This window comes from Lissotriton helveticus, chromosome 7 (genome assembly GCF_964261635.1).
Source record: "Lissotriton helveticus chromosome 7, aLisHel1.1, whole genome shotgun sequence".
Taxonomy (NCBI): domain Eukaryota; kingdom Metazoa; phylum Chordata; class Amphibia; order Caudata; family Salamandridae; genus Lissotriton; species Lissotriton helveticus.
In genome coordinates, this window is record NC_136068.1 from 888,351,304 (window position 1) to 888,367,733 (window position 16,430).

The following is a 16,430-nucleotide window of genomic DNA, read 5'->3' on the forward strand; positions in this document are numbered from 1 at the left end:
TTTAGGAGAAATAACCATAGCTTTGTTAAAAACATATTCCAGCTGCAGGAGGCAGAGACTGTTGAAGATGTTCATAGTAGTCTCGGCTGCTGGAACTAAAAAGTTGAGTGGTGGCTGGGCAGTCATGTGGGGGGAATTAATATTTGTTGTTAAATGTACCTGATGCTGGCGGCCACCTCTCGCCTTGGTGCTCCTCTGCTTCCAGCTCCAAGAAGTCCCTGGGACCCCATCAGAGACTCCCCCTACAATTCCCATGCTACTCTCAACCTACATGAGAGTAATATAGAGGTTGTGCGGAGCGGGCTGATTTAACCCTGACTCAGGCACAGGGAGACTGTGCTGTTTTTTCATGCGGCTATGGAATACAGCTGGATTAGAGGAACCTAACTGTCCATGTATGTTTGGCTGGCCTAAGACGGTCAGCCAAACTGACATGCACACTTATAAGTGCACTGCACTCCACTTCTCCTCCCTCCCATGGCTCCGCCCCGGCCCTCCTTGCACACGCTTGGCTCATCCAGTAGCTGAAAAATAAAATGATGATAAAATATCATTTTATTTTTCAGCTGCTGGCTGAGGGACCTGGCCTCATATTTGTTAGCAGTCCTTGTCGCTGCCGGCCCTCTGAGTCTGCAACTCCCGAATGACCAATAAGAGTGTATCACCTACTGTGTGCCATTTTCTTGTTATGGAAGCTTAAGTTCAGCGATCCACCACTGATGTATGGGGTTTTCATTGTGGGAGGGACGAGCATTTGGGGGTTTGATTGTTTTATGTTTAAGTGGTCATGTCTAATGGATAGCAATAGCTCTTCGGCTCATACTTTTTTCTTTTACAACAAAAGAGAACAAAAAAACATGCCATCTACATTTTCACATCATTACACATGGTATGTTCCAGACATATAAATATCTTTTTTTGACATTACACATTACTGTACATTACTTTGCATCATCTAGGCATAACAGCAAGTTACAGGCCATTGGTAAGAGCATAAGGATTTTCCAGTAAATGAGCTGTTAGAGGGGCCCATATGTCTCTGGGATATGAAGAAACTGGCAGCTCCTCCTCATTCGTCTCCATGGTGTTGGTATAATATACAATATTCAGCAGTCATCTTTTGTGTGTGGGCGTTAAACACTGTCCCCAGTGCTTAGCCACCCTCCTCCTGGCCAACAAAAGTACTACTGCAACAAATTTGTGACTTTGGGGTTTCAACTTCTCAACCAGGCCCAGTAAACACATCTGAGTAGTGCAGTCAAAGAACGCAGATCCTGTGCCACTTTGAGCCAAAATTCCTGGACCGGGCCACAGTGGAAATCTGCATCAGCCTCCTGTATCTTTTACAATTTAAATCCTCCCACTGCCCATATCTACATAGTCTGGCAGTTGTTTAGTACATTTACTAAAAGTACTTAAAATGTATCAAGCATAGGTTACAGCTCTTAATGTTACTGAGATGGCTGGATGATGTCCCAGTGTGAGGGAGGTGGCATACAGAGGGAGCTTGCCGGCTTTCACATTCAGAACATGCCTTGCTGCTATTGTAAAGTATATTGTGTTTATTTCAGTGCATGGTATGTCCTTACGTGTGTTAGACACAATGTTTCTTTGGGGGGTGGGCATCTTCCGCTTCAACGGCTAAATGGGGTGAGTAGGCATGAGGCTGCTAACAGTAGTGTGCACATTTTGCTTGGTGTAATGGGGAGTCAGTAATAGGCTGGGAACGAGGTTTAGGTAAAGCGGGTTTTATTTTCGTATACAGTTTATTTCGACGGAATGTCAGTCTTTCTTTGGCAAACTCGGCTGGATCCGTGGTGCCTCTTGGAATAAAACGTCGCGTATGAGTCTGTTTCACCCTAGGTTTGGGCTTTCCTGGTGTTGTTGGAAGGTGTAAGGCTCTCGTGGTGACCGGAAAGGAAAAGAAACAAAGAAGGACCAATTAAATGCTGTCCTCGCTCTGCTGTAATACCAAGGGGACCTGGGTAGTGAAGGGACACCTCTGTTGTGACGCTTTACCGCTGCTGTGTATCGTGATGGTGCAGGGGAGGGAAATTAGGGTACAGGAAGGTGAGGGAACTACAGAAGAGGGTGCACTCGCTAACGCGGGACTATACTCCGACGTCCCACCCAACTTGCAAACTTGTCCCGTACCTGTCTTAGCCACACTCCTCCCTCGGGAGTGTGGCATGGCGGAGCGTGGTTCCGTTGGCCTCCTGGCTCGTCTGCTTCGCCTTGTGGCACGTCTACTTCTCCTCCTTGCTCGGCGTCCTCGGCTCCTCTTACACTCCAGATCTTCTCCTCATACTCTCCCGATCTCTGCTCCTCGTCGTCGGTGATGTCACACACCAACCCTGGGATATCCGCGTTCTTAGCCAATGCCCTGAAGCAGACGTCACGGTGGGCGGGGACTTCTTTGGATTCCGGCGACCACTTAAAGGCGCCGTGCATAGTTCTTCCTGCTGCCGAGTGCCATGGAACCTGTTCATCCTGCGGGGAAGGAGGAAGGGAATCCGAGTCATTGTAAGTCCACCAGTCCACTTCATGGTTAAGTCCTTGGGTACCGGGTTTCTTGTTACACTCCTCGCCCCCTGGGTTCTCCCGATCGGGGAGAGAAGGTGTCCGGGATAAGAAGTCTGCATTACCATTGTCACGTCCTTTTCGGTGTTTCACGACAAAGGAAAAGGGTTGTAGGAATAAAAACCATCTGAGGACTCTGGGATTTTGTGAACTATTTCTTTGCATCCATTGAAGAGGAGCATGGTCCGTGAACAAAACAAATGGACGTCCCTCTAGATAGTACCTCAGTTTATCAACAGCCCACCGAATGGCTAGGCATTCTCTTTCAATCGTTGGGTACTTCCGTTCTCGAGGATGCAATTTACGGCTAAGGAAAAATATGGGATTTTCCGTTCCATCTTCCCCCTCTTGAGACAACACCGCCCCTATTCCTGTATTTGAGGCATCCGTGGCCAACGAAAAGGGTTTTTCAAAATTGGGGGGTATCAGAACCGGACTCGTTGTTATAGCCCGTTTGAGGTGTTCAAACGCCTCCTTAGCTTCAATGGAAGGTTGACTCAAGTGAGCGGGTTTCACAGTTTTCTTCAATAGGTTGGTCAGTGGACTTGCGGTTACCGCAAAGTTCTTGATAAATCTTCTGTAGTAACCTATCAGGCCAAGGAAAGCTCTCAGCTCTCTTTTGGAAGTTGGAAAAGGGGTTTGTACAATGGCTTTCACTTTTTCCTCCTGGGGGGGCTATTACACCCTCACCTAGTAGGAAACCAAGATATTTTACCCTGGAAAAGGCTGCTCTTGATTTTTTTGCGTTTATGTGTAGACCTGCCTTTTTGAGTGCCTGCAAGACGTTCTGTATGTGGACTAGATGTTTCTCCCACGTTTTGCTAAATATAACAATATCGTCCAGATAGACCGAACAATAGCTGTTGTGATTTGTTAAGACGTTGTTCATTAGTCTTTGGAACGTGGCCGGGGCCCCGTGAAGTCCAAAAGGAAGAACATTGAACTCATAAAGTCCTTGTTCCGTGGCAAATGCAGTCTTTTTCCTGTCCTCTTTTCTCAGGGGCACCTGCCAGTATCCTTTTGGTAGGTCTAGCGTTGTTATATACTTTGCCTCCCCTATTCTCTCCACTAGTTCATCCACCCGTGGTATGGGGTATGCATCAAAGGCCGATATGGCGTTCAATGCCCTAAAATCCATGCAGAAACAAGTGGATCCATCTTGTTTTGGTATCATCACTATAGGTGAGGACCAGTTGCTGTGTGAGGGTCTTATCACACCTAGTTTGAGCATGTCCTGCACTTCTCTTTTAACGTCTGCTCTCCTGGCGGCAGGTATTCTGTATGGTCTTTGTTTGATTATTTTACCTTCCTCTGTCTGTATTCTGTGTTCCGTCAAATGAGTCAACCCTGGGGTGTCAGAAAATATAGAAGAAAAAGGACATAGAGCCTTCATCGGGTCTTCTTTCTCTTTCAAGGACAATTCAGGGTTGATAGGCAACTGCTCCAGGGTGGTCGTATTCCTGTTTACTGGCAGCCCAAAGTGTGCCGATTGAGGTGGGGGCCCTATCCATTTTTTTAAAAGATTAATGTGGAATGTCTGATGTCTTGTTGGTGATAGCTTTACTCTATAGGTTGTTTTACCTATCGTTTCCATAATAGGGTATGGGCCTAACCACTCGCTTTTGAATTTGTGAGAGGAGGAGGGAAGTAAGACCAACACCCAGTCACCCTTTTCTAATCTTCGCCATTTCTTCCCTTTATCATAATAGACCTTCTGTTTACATTGGCTTTGTTCCAAATGAGAATAAGCCAGGTCTCTCAGTTTACCCAACTTGGACCTTAGTTGTTGCGTGTAATCTAACAGGGACCGTTTGTCTTCAGAATCCTCTTGCTCCCAAGCGTCTTTGGTTATCTCTAAGAGTGACCTAGGTTGTCTACCGTACAGTAGCTCAAAAGGTGAACAACCAATGCTACTCTGTACTTGTGCCCTCAGAACATAGAGGGCCAGGGGTAGTACCTTATCCCACTCTTTGTTTTCCACTGTTAGCATTTTTTTCAGAGTGTTCTTTAGGGTACGGTTATATCTCTCAACGAGACCGTCCGCTTGTGGATGATATGCTGACGTTCTTATTTGGTGTAGATCCAACATCTTGCATACCTCTCTCATCATTTTAGACACAAAAGGAGTTCCTTGGTCTATGAGGATCTCCTTGGGGAACCCTACCCTAGAAAACAACTCAATCATTTTATCGGCAACATTCTTTGTAGTAGGCACTCTCAGGGCAAACGCCTCAGGGAACCTGGTGTGGTAGTCCACTATAACCAAGGCGTATGTGTGTCACCTCGAGGATTGGGGTAGGGGCCCTATAAGGTCCATCCCAACCCGTTCGAATGGTTTACCTATGAGGGGCATGGGTTGGAGCGGAATAGCTTGGGTTCTCGTCATGTTTTTTTTTTTACACACCTCACATTTCTTACAGAACATTTCGGCCTCCTTATAAATGCCGGGCCAATAGAAATGTCTTGTTATGTTTTGGGTAGTTTTCTCCGCCCCTGAGTGTCCTGCTGTAAGATGGGAGTGAGCATAGTACAAGATCTGTTCCCTGAAATCGGTGGGCACTACTAATTGGGGGAAATCGTCTGCTTTCCCTTCCCTATAGAGTAGGTCATTCTTTATCAAAAACCTGGGATATGTTATGGTTATGGCAGACTGGCCGGCATGTGCGGATTCCCAGGCGTTAAAGAGAGTAGTGTCGTTGGCCTGCGCGAACCTAAAGCTCCTATCTATGACCCAAGGCTCTGTGGCTAACAGGGCAGGAACTTTTTTGGTTGTACTTTGGAACCTGTCTCCGAATAAAGACAGGAAATCCGGATTATCTACCCCTATTATGAGGTCTTCTGGTAAGGAGTCTATTACTCCTACTTTGACTACAACGGGGGCTCTGTTTTGGGGTTCTATAACCATCCGGGCTACTGGATACGGATTTACATCCCCATGTACGCACCTAATGTGAACCTGCTCCTTAGGGAGAATCTGGGATGGTAATACCAACTTTTCCTGAACTACGGACTGGCGGCATGCCGAGTCTAACAACCCCATGATATACTTCTCGTTTATTAAGATACGTACATAGAAAGAAGGGCCCATCTCTGCGGTATACATGACAGCCCTGGGGACATATCCGACCTCCATCGGTTCTTCTTGGGGTTTCCGTCTTGGACACATCCTGCCTATGTGGCCCCATTCCCCACAATCGAAACATTGTGGGCCTTTAAGATGTATAATGTCCATCTTTTGTTGTCGTGGCTTCATGGGAGATAGGGTGTCTGGTTTCTTTTTGTCTACCTTTTGAGATATGTGTGCCCTTGTGTTTTTCTCCGAGTCCCATGCAAATGTCCTGGGTTGGGCTCGAGAGTAGTTTGTGGCCATTTCTATGGCTTGAGCCACTGTCAGACCTGAATGTTGGCGCAGCCGTCTTTGCGTCCCATAGGGCAACGCTTCCATGAACTGTTCTAGTATGATGTTATTCATGATCTCCTCTTTACTTCTTTCTTCCGGTTTTAACCATTTCTCTGCTGCCATCTTCAGCCTTAGAAACAGAGTTTTGGGATTTTCTCCGAGACTCCTCTTTCTTTTTGAAACCGGACCCGATATGCTTCAGGGTCCAACCCGAGGTGGTCGAGAATAACCTCTTTGATTTCGGCATAAGGGGTGTTCCCAGCTAGATTGGCTACTTGGTAAGCTGCTTGAGCCTCCCCGGATAATAGCGGAGCTAAAAAAAATGGCCATTTTTCTGGAGGCCACCCGCAGGCTTGGGCTGCTCTCTCGAAATTGGAGAGGAAAGCGTCTGGGTCTTCCCCGTGTACATACTTTTGTAGGGAAACTCCCAAGGGGTGGGGTACAACTGCTTTGCGCTCTGCGCTGGGGCCAGGTACTTGTGCCACTTTCTGGAAGCTGTCAATTTGGGCACTGATGGCGTTCTTGAAGAGTTCTCTATCTGCCTCCGCTGTGGAGATCTGGGTTTTTATGGCCCTTTCTAGTTTGTCCTGTCCTTCAATTAAGTGTTGGATTAATTGTTCCATCAGTTGTTGCTGGTGGGGGTCAGGTAATCCCACTTTTGACACCAGTTGTAATGGGGAGTCAGTAATAGGCTGGGAACGAGGTTTAGGTAAAGCGGGTTTTATTTTCGTATACAGTTTCTTTCGCCGGAATGTCAGTCTTTCTTTGGCAAACTCGGCTGGATCCGTGATGCCTCTTGGAATAAAACGTCGCGTATGAGTCTGTTTCACCCTAGGTTTGGGCTCTTCTGGTGTTGTTGGAAGGTGTAAGGCTCTCGTGGTGACCCGAAAGGAAAAGAAACAAAGAAGGACCAATTAAATGCTGTCCTCGCTCTGCTGTAATCCCAAGGGGACCTGGGTAGTGAAGGGACACCTCTGTTGTGACGCTTTACCGCTGCTGTGTATCGTGATGGTGCAGGGGATGGAAATTAGGGAACAGGAAGGTGAGGGAACTATGGAAGAGGGTGCACTCGCTAACGAGGGACTATACTCCGACGTCCCACCCAACTTGCAAACTTGTCCCGTACCTGTCTTAGCCACACTCCTCCCTCGGGAGTGTGGCAGGGCGGAGCGTGGTTCCGTTGGCCTCCTGGCTCGTCTGCTTCGCCTTGTGGCACGTCTACTTCTCCTCCTTGCTCTGCGTCCTCAGCTCCTCTTACACTCCAGCTCTTCTCCTCGTACTCTCCCGATCTCCGCTCCTCGTCGTCGGTGATGTCACACGCCAACCCTGGGATATCCGCGTTCTTAGCCAATGCCCCGAAGCAGACATCACGGTGGGCGGGGACTTCTTTGGATTCCGGCGACCAGTTAAAGGCGCCGTGCATATTTCTTCCTGCTGCCGAGTGCCATGGAACCTGTTCATCCTGCGGGGAAGGAGGAAGGGAATCCGAGTCATTGTAAGTCCACCAGTCCACTTCATGGTTAAGCCCTTGGGTACCGGGTTCCTTGTTACACTTGGGAACATAGGTAGTATACATAGAAGTCAGGCGCATCAAAGCGCCTCTCGCATAAGATTGTGTCATTGTATTCCACTCTGATTTGAGATGTTTTCCCGGCGTGGCCAGTTTTATCCAGTGTGTGTGAAGCATTTAAAAAAACATTTAGGTAGCACTATGGGGATATTACTGACTACACAGAGGAATGTGGCGAAATTATCATTTTCCTTATGGCCACTCTGTCAGCGGGGGACAATGGCATCCTAATCCGCCTCTCCACTTGATCCTCCAGCTTCGCTATTTCTTTGCCATAATTGTCACCTATCACCACTTTAGGAATTCTTTGTAAACTCAGCCCCTGATATTTCACTGAATTGGTGCACCATTCCAGAGGGTATTCTAGGTTATGCAGTATTGTGCAGAAGGTCAATGGGAGTACCAGCAAGTTCCCCTTGTTTATGCTGAGGCCAGAGTGTGTCTCACAGCGGATGTATTTACTAAAAACAAGCGCTATGTGCAATGTGGGCTGTCTTACATAAAGCCCATGACATCTGCATATAGCGATATGTCAATGAGGCGCTGCCTGAATTGAGGTGCTGCTCCTGCATGTCATTGTCTGATCACGCAGGCAAGCGGCTCCAGGGCCAGTGTAAAAAGGATTGAGGAAAGGAGGCAGCCTTGTCTGGTGGGCCGGTGTATATTCAGTGGTGTTGATGTGTGCCCTTTGATACTGATCCTCTCCACTGGGTCTGTGTACATCAGTTTCACCCATTGCAGAAAGCTATCTGGTACTCCAATACTCCCCAGTATAGTTAACATATAGTTCCACTCTATAGAGTTGAAGGCTATGGCTGCTTCAAGTAGTACCACCGCTGCCTCCAGCACTGCGTTCAGTTGATGTTGAAGCGCAAATATCAAGCACAATAGCGAGTACGGACAAATCCTGATTGGTCTTGTAGTATTACATTTGGCAGTAGGTGCTGGAGCCTGACAGCTAAAATCTTCACTAGAATCTTAGATTCGATGTTGATTAGCAATAGGGGACATTATGAGTCACATTTCTCCAGCTCTTTATCTGGTTTCAAGAGTGCTACGATAAGGGCTTCACGCAGTGTTGGTGGAAGGGTCTGTTTAGTATAGGCCTTTTCACACATGGCTTGGAGGTAAGGTGCAACCAGGTCCACATATTTCTTATAGAATTCACTGGTTAGCCCATCTGGTCCTGGTGCCTTCCCATTGGGCAAGGACCATATAGCTTCGCACTTGACCTCTATCTCTATGGGTTGGAACAGGTACTCTCTTTTCTCCTCTGAGAGCCGCACAAAGGCTATGTAATCGAAACATGCAGCTATCTCTGCTGCTTCAGCATTCACGCAAGAAGTTTAGATACATCCATAGAAGTCATAAAACACACCTAAGATCCCTGGCATGTCATAGTGGTCAACTCCTCTATTGTCTGTGATTTCTCCCCACATGCTTTGGTCCTCTGTTTGGTCGCTGCTTTGTGGCTAAATTGTGCCCGGGTCTACATCCCCCTCCACATGCGTTCACCATATACCAATGCGATATGTAACGCAATTCCCACTCTGCCAAGTTAGATTAGCTAGTGAGGTGGTCTCTAATGTTGGCCACAGTGGTGGCCTGGCGCATTTGTTTGTACTCTTTTTACAGTTGCCATAGTGTTTGCTCTAGTTTTTGTAGCTGCGTCTGTATATCTTTGAGTATGCCTCAGTTTGTGCTGATACATATTCCCGTTATTGTCATAGGACTCCTACCTCAGATACTGAGTCCTGCTTTATGTCACAATATTCAACTATGGCTTACTCGATGGTCTCCCTGTATATCAGATCTAATAGTGCAATGGCTTTGAGCTTCCAGGTAAATTGTGTGGGAGTGTGTGTGGGGTCAGCAAGACCTGCTTGTGGTCTGATAGGGTCCAGGTGAGATGGCATATGTCCTCTGCCCAGGTGATCACCCTTCTAGTTATCAGCCAGTAGTCTAGCCGGGACCAGGTGGCATGCACCGTCGGAATGAAGGTGCTCTCCCACATTTCTGGGTTATGCAACCTCCACATGTCTACCATAGGGAATTCCTCCATACTTTCCAGGAGCACTTTTGCTGATTGCCTGCCTTGTGCCTGGGTCAATCTGCCTTGTGCCAAATCGAGTGTCATGTTCAAATCCCCCCCCAAAATTATTTCTGACTGGGGCAGGGAATGTAATTTGTTCCATATGTTGTTGTAAAAGGAGGGGTTATCTATGTTAGGATCATACACATTTACCAAAATACCCAGGACGCTGTATATTGCGCCCTGAAGTATTGCAAATCGGCCTTGATCATCAGTGAGCATGTGGATGATGTTGAATGGCAAACCTCTTTTGATCAGTATCATCACCCCTCTGGAGTATGAACAGTATGATCAAGCTAGCCTCACTTCAGCCCTCCTTGCCCCTATAGTGCCCTCTGTTCAATTTGATAAATGTGTCTCCTGGAGGAGAGTGATCTGTGTGCGTTGCCAGTCCAAAAAAGTTCAACACCTGGTGCGTCTTACAAGAATTATTCAGCTCCTGTACGTTCCAGGTTATTAGAGATACAGCCCTAGACTGCTGGGACTATTCGCCTGTTCTGTGTTGGAGGGTGCATAGCCAGTGTGGTATTGATGCTGGGGTGTGCAGTGGTTGCGTGGAAGTTTACAAAGCTGAGGTAGGTACATGATACAATGAGAAGCTGTGGCCCTGAACTTCTCAAACTATCTGCAGCATTCAACTCTGTCTCTCACAACACCCTCATCAACAGACTCAACAACATAGGCATACAGCAAGATGCCCTCAAGTGGATCACCTCCTACCTCACAGAATGCCCACAGAGCATGCAACTTCCTCCCTTCACCTCTGCACCCAAAGACATCATATGTGGCATACCACAAGGACCATCCCTCTTCCCCAGCCTGTTCAGTAACTACATGACCCCAGTCGCAGATGTTGTCAGAGACCATGGACCCAACATAATCTCCAACACAGACAACACTCAATTGATCGTCTCACTCACCGAGGACCCTTAAAACACCAAACACAATTTTTGTGACACCATGACCAATGTAGCTAAATAGATGTGAGACAATCGCCTCCAACCTAATTCTGACAAAACTGACGTAATGATCTTCGGGAATAACACCTCTGCATGGGACCACAGCTGGTGGCTTGCAGAACTCGGACCTACACCCACACTGACCGACCATGCATGCAACATCAGCATTGTCCTCAACAGCCAACTGACCATGAAACGACAAGACAACACAGTTACCTACTCCAGCTTCCACATGTTTCACTTGCTCAGCAGAATCTTCAGATGAATCCAAACCAACACCAGAAAGACCATCACTCAGGCCCTTGTTACCAGACATCTTGACTGCACCATCGCCCTCTATGCCTGCATTTCCACCTAGCTCCTCAAAAGACTCCAGACTGCATAGAGCACTGCAGCGAGACATCTCCTAGAACTCCCCAAATTAACCACATTACCTCCCACCTGAGAGACCTCCACTGGCTGCCCATCCAGAAGAGATGCCAGTTCAAGATTCTAATGCATGACAAAGCTCTCCATCACCTGGGACCTGACTACTGCAACCATCAGCGGAACTTTAAAAAACCCTCAAAACACAAGCTCTCCTAATCACTCACCCTCGCACACACACCCTGCGTCAATCGCAGTGGTGGCTGCTCCTTCTCCTACATCACTGCCAAGACCTGTAATGACCTTCGCCTCTAGCTTTGTACAACGCCGTTGTTGGCAGACTTTGGACAGACTCACGCCCTGACTCTTCAAAGGAGACTTAGCGCTCAGATACCCCTAAGGGTGACAGTTTGCACTTTACAAATGCTCCTTGATTGATTGATGAGGGTTCAAGAATCTCTCCCTCTCCCACTTCAGCATCCTAAACATGCTCAAAGTCTCCTTAGGTCATTCAACAGCTGCTAACTTTAGCAGAAACCTAAGTTGGCACTTTGAAGTCAGTGCCTGTTAGATTAAAAAATCTGTGAAGGGTATACCTGCAAGGCCAGTTAGAGTCTCAATTCCCACCCAGTGGACAGGGGTTGCTGAGATACTCAGTTGTGTCTGACTTCTGGGACAATGTAAATTTAAATGGTGAAAGCATCAGCAGCATATGCATGTCTACATTACATTCCCAAACAGAAGTGCTACAAGCAGGTTCAGTAGTTAGGACATTGCAATATCTCATATTTTTACCAATCAAACATAGTGGCCCAGAAGGCCTCTCACCACAGCCAGCTAGGCCTACCATGCAGTTTGTGGACTTCTCCCCTGTTGCATCAGCATGGCGACCTATGTTGTGGAAAAATTTAAGATTAATCACAGCAGTCGGTCGGCTGCTGCTCGGCCTCTGTGTCTCATTCTGCTGGCAGTCCGCGATCATGTCTGCGAAGAGAGAGTTTATTAATGTAGTCCATCTCAGCTAGTGGTGTTTGGAAAACGTTTGTTCGTCTTGATTGTAGATCCGTAGTCTCGCTGGATGCAGCATAGCATTAGCAATCTCTGCTTTTTGTAGCTTTTTCTTAAATGGTAAACATTCTATCCTTGAGGCTTGCACCATCACCGTAAAGTCTGGGCAAAAGGAGACCACATTCCCTTGGTAGCTGGCATCTCTAATTTTCACATGCCATTAGTTGCACAGTGTCTCAGTCCCTATAGTTTGAGTGCTTGGCTACTTTTGGCCGTGGAGGTAACCCTGGGGGCAGGTGTGGGACAAGGGACCTATGAGCCCATTCCACCACTAAAATGTGTGACAGTCAGCGCTGAATATGTCAGTCAACATGAACTCAATATACACCTCCATTTTTCCAGTGTTTCTCAACTCAGGAATGCCCTATATGCATGCGTAAGTTGTTTGTCGGAGAGATGGGCGGAAATAGAAAGTTGGAGGCCTGAGTGGTGGTTGAATGATTAGGTTTTATTGAAGTAGGTAAATGGTAATAGTGGTCTTCTGGTTCTCTGTGGTTCAGATGGTCAAGTGATTCAATCTTTAAGGTGTCTCCTGGCATCTTGCCCATCTCCTGGTCGTCTGGGTTCAGGGTCTGGGGATTGCTGTCCCGGAGTGTCTCCAAGAGAAGAAAAGAGCTGTCCGTAGTCTATCCCATCTTCAATAGGATTACTGTCACCACACCCAAAGTGAGGAAGAAATAGAAAGTAAGGGTAAAAGGGAACCCTCCTCCTCTCTCAGGATATTTCTTTAAAAAAAGGCTCTCTTACTAGTATTCCTAGTTGTATGGATCTCTACTCCCCTTATCTCCAGTCATTTAGAGCCCGAATATAATAATCAAGGGATGCAGGGCTGTGGAAAACCAAGGGTTGGATGGATGGTTTATATTACCCCAAACACTACCGCAGCAACACACTCATGCCCTCTTCAAGTCAGAGTGTTAAAGCAAAATAACAAGGTTTCCTACATGAAAGGGTGTGAGATGTAATAAGGATTGTGCTCAGATTGTGCTCGGGTTTAGGGAGTAGCGTGCCCTCCCTTTCCTTTCCCCACCCCTGCTGTCCCACTCACTGCATCTGCTGCAACTCTCCAGAGTTGCGGCGGCCTACCAGCGTCTTCCAGGGGCATCCATCAGTCTTCGGACCAGCAGTCCACATCCTCCCCACTGTCCTCGCCTTGCCAATCTGCGTCCTCATTCTTCTTACTTCCCGGGGATTCCTCTTCGCTCCGATGATCCGTCCTGTCCGTGTGGACCTCGGCGTCTTCCAGGCTCCTCCTCCCGTCCGCCCCTACCTCCTGCGTCAACCTCCTAAATGCTGGCTGTCCCGCCTCTTGTGGCGCTCCCTGTGTTTCCATTTTCCGGCTATCCTTCTTCCGTTGTTATTTTCTGTAGGGCAGAGTGAGGCGTTGTAGTTAACTCTTTGGTGTCAACTGCATCTCGACTGACGTGAGCAGAGAAAAAGGGTAAGTTTGGTTCACGCTCTCGTAGTATTTCTTCACATCATTTCATTGGAAGCTTGCCTCCAAATCTTCATCTGTTTGCATGCATTAGAGCCAGCAATTTCTTTCCATTATGAGGCATTTACTGTTCAAAGATTGCATAATTTCCTCTAAGTTAGAGAGCCTTTGTTCTGCTTCTGTCAGTCTGGATGCATGCTGCTCAATCTTGACAGTGAGATGATCCATTGTTTAGTTGAGATGGCCAATTTTACTGTCTATCCACTGCAGACTCTACTGCATCGCCAGCAAGGTGCTTTCGAGGAACACAGTCCCCGGGGACGGGTTCCCCATGTCTAATATAGGTACTGTCTCAGGCGATCTTTGCATGATTTTTCTGGATTCATATGTGAGTTTGAGCTGAGATTCATCTGTTTTCCCCATTGGGGCCATCAGTCATGCCAGCTGTCTCACAACTGAGATGAGTGGTACTTGCTATTCCCAACCAGGCTCCCCTAGTGTATGGGTGAAAGAAGAGTTTTGCTGGGCACAATCCTCTAAGCAATGGTGTCCCCACCTGTGGCTGGTCCAGCCCTTTTTGGCTACACCACCTTTTCGGCTACATAACTTCACCATTATTGCTATGCAGGATCTTGACCTCTGCCAAACTCCAGCACTATCTTCTGTATTGTTACCCACGGAGGTCACACCACCTCGTCTACCCTGCCCAAGTGTATGTTCTTTGGTGCTGACATGCCAGTCACGGATTGTAGGCTCCAGATAGAGAGAGCACCACTCCAAATTGATTTCTACCTGTTACCTGCCCAGTTCTCCTACTATTCACTTTTTATGTGGGCCGCAGGACTTAGGTGTGGTTCAGAGGTGGATGGAGGACTGCATTCTTCCCCATGCTGCCCAGTACCTCATCGCTGCATGCCCTCACATCCAGGGTACTAGTGGCCCTCTTAGTTTTGGCGCGTGCCTAAATACACGCTGCGTTGTCAGGATTATAGGCTGGGCTGGGGGAAGGAGTCTAAGGCCCCCTCTCACTTTGGTAGTTGCTCCTTGTTGGGCATGTGCCTGGAGACCTCAGTCGCAGCCCCAGTTGAGGGAATCTACAGGCTATTCCTATTTAGCTCCCTCAAGCCTGCTCTTTTATGCTTGTGGTGTTCCACGCTTGACAGATCTTTTAACATTTCCTTGTGGTTTTGTCACCTCTCGCTGGGGCCTTGCTCTGCATTGTGCTGGTTTCTTACTTCATTTGGGCCCCTTGGGTCACCTTCAGTGCTTCTTGTGGCTGTGACAGCACTCTGCATCTCATCCCTGACCCTTGATTTTCCCAGCTAGACCACCAACTTGAGCCACTGCAGCCACGCAAACACTGTATCCCCAAGATCTTCACCGGGCCCCTTCAGCGTTCACCCTTCAGAGCTGATTTCGACTGGCTCAGCCTATCAAAGAGGATCCACTCAGGGTTGCCTGCAAGCTTACGCGCTGCCCGCATCAGGGCTCCACCAGGTGCAATATGTTTCCCCAGCACCGTCTCCAGTCGGGTCAGCCGCGTCAGCTACAGTGGTCCCTGGAATGTCAGCTCTATGCGCCGGAGCCGCCTGTTTCAGCTGGATTAAGGTATTTTCAATGTGGCATCTGCGAACAGGGCCGGCCTAAGGCATGTGCAAGCTGTGCACCTGCACAGGGCCGCCAAACCCCAGGGGCCGCCACGCCAATATATATCCTTAGATACATATTTGCGTGGCGGCCCCTGGCAGGGATTTGGCGGCCTCGGGCCCCCCACCTACACTCCCTGCTCAGGGCCTCCGTGAGCCTAGAGCCGGCCCTGCTGCGAACCACACAGCTCTCTCACAGATTCAACTTCAGCAGCTGCTATTTTGTCTGCCGTGTCCCTTCAACTTGGCCCTCCGTCTCAAAGGCTTGACAGTCTCTATGCCACCAGGAATTATAAATTTCGCCAGCAAAGCCCTCTGCCGCTCTTCATCAGTCCATATTTCATGGGTAGCCATATTGCGGGTTCCTGACATCTTGCCTTGGGCTCTCTAGCACACCCACTTACCCTTATGAATTTCCCTTCCGTTCACTATCACAGCCCTGACTCATAACCCTCCATAGGCACACCATTAAACAGCTTACTCTGAATGTTCATTGGCTCAGCAATCACTGTAAAACTAATAGGATGTTAGAGTACAAACTAGTACAGCGTAGGAAACAGCTTGCTCCCACCCTTCTATGCTACTTTGCTTCCAAGTGGTCCGCACATTGTTACTTCTCCTCTTACATCACCTACTCTAGGAGGGAGTGCCTTCTTATGTGCCTTCATATCCCTTTTACGGTACACCTGCAGCAAAACGATCCTGCTGGTCAAGTATCTGTTTTTTTGTCCAGTCATGGGAACACAATTACATTCACCACATTCCCCCTGATTGATAATTAGTATTGTTTGTGCACTGTGGCACATTAGTAATGATGTGAACAATCATAGCAACATATGGTATAGAGGAAACTACGTGATCTTATCAACTTTCATGGGTTCACGCAAGGCAGAACGCACAGTTCCAGGCACGAAAATATAAAAATGTCAAAGAAAAGAAAGGTGATGCTTGATTACATATGTTATCGCTAGCATGGACGGCGTTGACTGATTGAGACTCTGTCATTCGTGATATTGGAAACGGACAGTTTTACTCATGGTTTTGCCGAGTGAACTCCTTGCAGCACCTACCCTCGACCCTGCATATCCAAATGGTGGCCGTGTGGTCGAGCAGAGCTCGTAATGTAGGCTTATGTCAGTTGCAGGTATTCCGGGATGGTTCTCCAGGCTACTGCACATGTCTCACCTCCATCTGGAGTGGTTAAATCGAGTTTAAATAGGTGAAGTAACTATTGGTCAAGAATGCCAGGAGGTATATAAGTTCATCCTCTTACTATGTATTACACAGTAATAGGGTGGAATTTCAAATGTTGCA